The sequence below is a fragment of the Tachysurus vachellii genome, chromosome 19 (genome assembly GCF_030014155.1).
Source record: "Tachysurus vachellii isolate PV-2020 chromosome 19, HZAU_Pvac_v1, whole genome shotgun sequence".
In the NCBI taxonomy this organism is placed as follows: Eukaryota; Metazoa; Chordata; class Actinopteri; order Siluriformes; family Bagridae; genus Tachysurus; species Tachysurus vachellii.
In genome coordinates this window covers 1,522,501-1,527,500 of record NC_083478.1, presented here as the reverse complement: position 1 = coordinate 1,527,500, position 5,000 = coordinate 1,522,501, and the positions used below count along the sequence as shown (strand labels likewise).

Sequence of the window (5,000 nt, the reverse complement as noted above, 5' to 3'; positions counted from 1 at the left end):
GAATAGAGACGTGTATGAAATGCAGTGTACATGCGGAAGATCTTTGTAAAGAATTAGGAACAAAAGTGTCCGAAGTTAACTTTTTAATGTGAGGCTCTGCACTTATTTATAGCTGTTAGAAAGTGTGCTAAAGCTAACTTCAACATTTTTACCACATTTAGCCTTAAGCAATCATGTTTTATTATTTTTAATATCGATCTGCGTTGTTTTACGGATAATAAACCATGACACTCTTCTCTTATTCTCTCCTTTTCCTTCACATCCGCGTTCATCCTGACGTCTTGCTTTTGTGTATTTTCTGTTTTCAGAATTTAAATAAACTTTGTATTGCAATAATCTCCTTCATGCAGCTTTGTTTTCGGTTTCAGAGAAATTAAATGTTCACGTGCAGGTTCAGTGCTCATTTCCTGTTAGCTCATTAGGCCCCGCCTCCAAAGTCTATTCCTGTCTGTGTGTCTGCGTGTTTACAGCATGTATCGTGTTTAGTTACTCCCTAAATTGTGTCTATCAAGTATCTGTCTGGAGGGCGCACGGTGGCTTAGTGGTTAGCACGTTCACCTCACACCTCCAGGGTTGGGGTTCGATTCCCACCTCCACCTTGTGTGTGTGGAGTTTGCATGTTCTCCCCGTGCCTCGGGGGTTTCCTCCGGGTACTCCGGTTTCCTCCCCCGGTCCAAAGACATGCATGGTAGGTTGATTGGCATCTCTGGAAAATTGTCCGTAGTGTGTGAGTGTGTGAGTGAATGAGAGTGTGTGTGTGCCCTGTGATGGGTTGGCACTCCGTCCAGGGTGTATCCTGCCTTGATGCCCGATGACGCCTGAGATAGGCACAGGCTCCCCGTGACCCGAGGTAGTTCGGATAAGCGGTAGAAAATGAGTGAGTGAGAAGTATCTGTCCTCCCTTCCATCTGTCTCTCTCCCTCTCTGCCGGTCTGTCTATCCACTGTTCGTCCTTCCGCCAATCTGTTTATTTCATTTGTCTGTCCCTTCATCCATCTACCGGCCATCTTATCTACTGTCTGTCCGTCCATCCTCATACCTGTCTATCCTTCCTGTCTGTTTGCCTGTTCATCCATGCAGTATCTCTCTCTACTATCTAACCTTCTTCCAGTCTGTCCATCCCTCCATCCCTCTGTCAGTAAAAGTTATGATGTATAATGAACCTTGGTGATGGAGATTAAAGCCAGTGGACCAGGTGACGTTACAGACGGTTCTGGAGCACGGTGTTGGAGAAAGAAATTATTAATCATGTATATTTTATATGTATATGTATTTTATCATTGTTATAAATAATTTGAGTGTTTTAGCTACATTTAATGTTTAAAATCATCCAAGAAACAAAATTGTTCCTGTTGTCCCTCACGTTGGCCATTTGTTCCTTTATCTTTGTTGTTTTTTTTTCCTCTTGAAGTTAATTTTGAAGCAAAAATGCAGCTGCTTGTTACAATTAAATCACGACAATCATCAACTTCTCTGTTTTATGTTTAAAATGGCTTTATGTCTGACTGACACCGGAGACTCCTTCCATAAAATGTGAAAGTGACGTGACATACGGCTAAGTACGGTGACCCACACTCAGAATTCGTTTTCTGCATTTAACCCATCCAAAGTGCACACACACACACACACACACACACACACACACACACCGTGAACACACACCTGGAGCAGTGGGCAGCCATTTATGCTGCGGTCCCCGGGGAGCAGTTGGGGGGGGTTCAGTGCCTTGCTCAAGGTCACCTCAGTTGTGGTATTGCCGGCCCGAGACTCAAACCCACAACCTTAGGAGTCAGACTTTCTAACCATTAGGCCACGACTTCCCGTTTTCACATATCCCAGGCTATTATGAGCCTGGGGTCATAGCGCAGGGTCAGCCATCGTGCGGCGCCCCTGGAGCAGGTGAGGTTAAGGGCCTTGCTCAAGGACCCAACGTAGACGTCTCAGCAGCTTGTGGGCTTGAACCCCGACTTTCTGAAAACATCACTGTACTATAAACTATTAATGGGGAATAAGAAATATTTTCATTTTCAAAACACTTTGAACGCGGTTGGATTCATGAATATGTATGAATGTGCAAATTGGGACACCTCCCAGTGAGGTTCTTGTGACCTCACAAACCGTCTAAGATTTCAGACCGATCACCGAAAACCATGTCGATTCGTTTAGCTCTACAGTCGAGTTCTACAGCTGCTGCTATAGGGGAATTCGTGGCCTAATGGTTAGAGAGTCTGACTCCTAACCCTAAGGTTGTGGGTTCGAGTCTCAGGTCGGCAATACCACGACTGAGGTGCCCTTGAGCAAGGCACCGAACCCCCCCAACTGCTCCCCGGGCACCGCAGCATAAATGGCTGCCCAGTGCTCCGGGTGTGTGTTCACGGTGTGTGTGTGTGTGTGTGTGTGTGTGAGTGTGTGTGTGTTCACTGCTGTGTGTGTGCACTTCGGATGGGTTAAATGCAGAGAACAAATTCCGAGTATGGGTCACCGTACTGTACTTAGCCGTATGTCACGTCACTTTCACTTTAAAAACCATAATATATTAGAAGAAACCTGTTGATGTGGAAAATACATCAACACCTTTTGACGAATCAGAAGCCAGACCTGTGAATGCAGCCTATAAACCTGGTTTAGTGTCACGATGGTGGAGATTTACTTACTGCACCTTTAATGCTATGTGATGATTTACAGTAATGCAGTGACATTAGAAACAAAACAATAATAATAAAGATCCCGAAGCTGCCTGCGGATTGTGTTTAGTGGCTCTTCTAATCCAACCACGACTGATCTAGTGTGAGGCTGAAAACTCACTGTGGCTTCACTCCAGACGTTTTTCATTGAGCAGATCACAGGCTGGAGATGTTACAGATGGGAACCACATTTTTCTCTGAATTTTTTTTCTTCTTCTTCTTCTCTCATCGGCTCAAGTCTCAGTTGCATATCTGTGTCTACAACAGAGAGCGAAGGCGTGAGTAAGTAAGACGCGTCACTTTCTTTCCTGTGCAGGTTCCTCAGTGCACATTTTTGCAAACGGTTCTCTTGAGAAGCAAAAGCCAAACCACAAGCGCATCAGCTACTCGGGTTAAAGTAGGTTTGTGCAGAGAAGTGGCACAGATAACAAGGATGCGTCTTTTACCTTAAAAGGCGTCACTTTTCTAATATCTAATAAATCTGCATTCGGATCGGTCAGAAAGGGTCGATTCGTTTTCCATGGGTTTAGAGATCAAACACCTTGTTGTTTCTATAGTAACAGCTCGTTTACAAGGGATCGTGGGGACGGGGACGAAGTGTACGGCGGTCGCTTCGTGTGAACTGTGTTTATGTATCACTTATGGAAGGAGACTCCAGTGTCAGAGCTTTACAGTGTCACTAAAGACTGACTGAAATTATGACCCACACTGAAAACTCGCTATTATCCACCTGAGATATGATAGCAAGCACATTAGCGCAGTTGCTACCAAACTTTAGGCTTGTTGTGATGTCAGAAGAACGTAGAGGCGTGTCCTAATTTGCATATTCACACATATTTATACATCCTGGACATTGTGCTACTTGTAATTATCTATAAATAGTTGTTAATAGGTTAAAATGACGATGTAAAGAGTTGGAGCGAGACGTCGGAGAAGATTCGTATCGTGTGTCGTTAAAGTCAAACTGGAAGGAGTCTCCGGTGTGAGAGGTCCGAGGTAAAGCTGTTAACGTTTCATCACTTTGTCATTAGTCTTTGTTTAATCCTCTGATTGTTCAGACCATCAGATGCTACTGCAAAAAGTAGAACTGAGTTGTTCTAGAAACTTCATATTGCAGTACATCATGATAACTCCCCCACCCCACCCCCCACTCCACACACACACACACACACACACACACACAGTCACACTCGATGTCTTAGAGTGAAATTAAAGAATGTCTTCATCTTTCCTGCGCTAAAGCAAATACATTTCAGAATGTAATTTTAAAATGTCATCAATTTTTTACATTTTTTTCAGCTTAGAAAAAACACAGTTAAAGCCCCAGAACTGCACAAAAGATAATAATGAACTCTATTAACTGAAGATGTATTGTGTGTGTGTGTGTGTGTGTGCACATGTAAGTGTGTGAATGAGTGTGTGAGAGTGTGTGTGTGTATGTATGTGTGATTGTGTGTGTGTGTGTGAGTATGTGTGTATGTATGTGAGTGTGTGTTAGTGAGCGTGTGTGTGACTGTGTATGTGTGTATGTGAGAGTGTGACTGTGTGTGAGTGTGTATGTGTGTGTGTGTGAGTGTGTGACTGTGTGTGTGTGAGTGTGTGTGTATGTATGTGAGTGTGTGTTAGTGAGTGTGTGTGTGAGTGTGTGTATGTGTGAGAGTGTGACTGTGTGAGAGTGTGTATGTGTTTGAGAGTGTGACTGTGTGAGAGTGTGACTGTGTGTGTGTGTGTGTGTGTGTGTGTGTGTATGTGTGTGTGTGACTGTGTGAGTGTGTATGTGTGTGTGTGTGACTGTGTGAGTGTGTGTATGTATGTGTATGTGAGTGTGTATGTGTGTGTGTGACTGTGTGAGTGTGTGTGTGTGTGTATGTATGTGTATGTGAGTGTGTATGTGTGTGTGTGACTGTGTGTGAGTGTGTGTGAGTGTGACTGTGTGTGAGTGTGTTTGTGAGAGTGTGTATGTGAGTGTGTATGTGTGTGTGTGACTGTGTGAGTGTGTGTATGTATGTGTATGTGAGTGTGTATGTGTGTGAGTGTGTATGAGTGTGTATGTGTGTTTGTGAGAGTGTGTATGTATGTGTGTGTGTGTGTGTGTGACTGTGTGTGTGTGTGTGTGTGTGTGGTTACAGGTACAGTAGTTGTTGTATAATTGGTGCTCTGCGCCTTTAAGAGGCCGCTTTGTCTGAGGTGTAGGGGGTCGGATGGGGGAAGGGCCGCAGCGGCCGCGTCTCAATCCGAGCAGCTCGGGTTTTTTTTCTATGGGCGCAAAAACCCGGAGGAAGCAGCAGCAGAAACCAGGAGCAGAGAGAGAGACAC

At 44.4% G+C, this 5,000-nt stretch overlaps 2 protein-coding genes across 4 annotated transcripts in view; both read left to right on the top strand.

The window, feature by feature from the left end:
• top1b (DNA topoisomerase Ib) overlaps nt 1–336 on the top strand; it is a 28,967-nt gene extending 28,631 nt beyond the window's left edge. The window contains exon 21 of the mRNA XM_060893592.1: nt 1–336. This exon is cut by the window's left edge and continues 1,723 nt beyond it. The gene's annotated coding sequence lies outside the window, so the exon portion shown is untranslated.
• Nucleotides 337–4,914: 4,578 nt separating this feature from the next.
• plcg1 (phospholipase C, gamma 1) overlaps nt 4,915–5,000 on the top strand; it is a 51,160-nt gene continuing 51,074 nt past the window's right edge. For 2 of the 3 annotated variants that reach the window (XM_060893363.1, XM_060893362.1), the window contains exon 1: nt 4,915–5,000. This exon is cut by the window's right edge and continues 182 nt beyond it. The gene's annotated coding sequence lies outside the window, so the exon portion shown is untranslated. The other variant, XM_060893360.1, reaches the window with a different exon arrangement.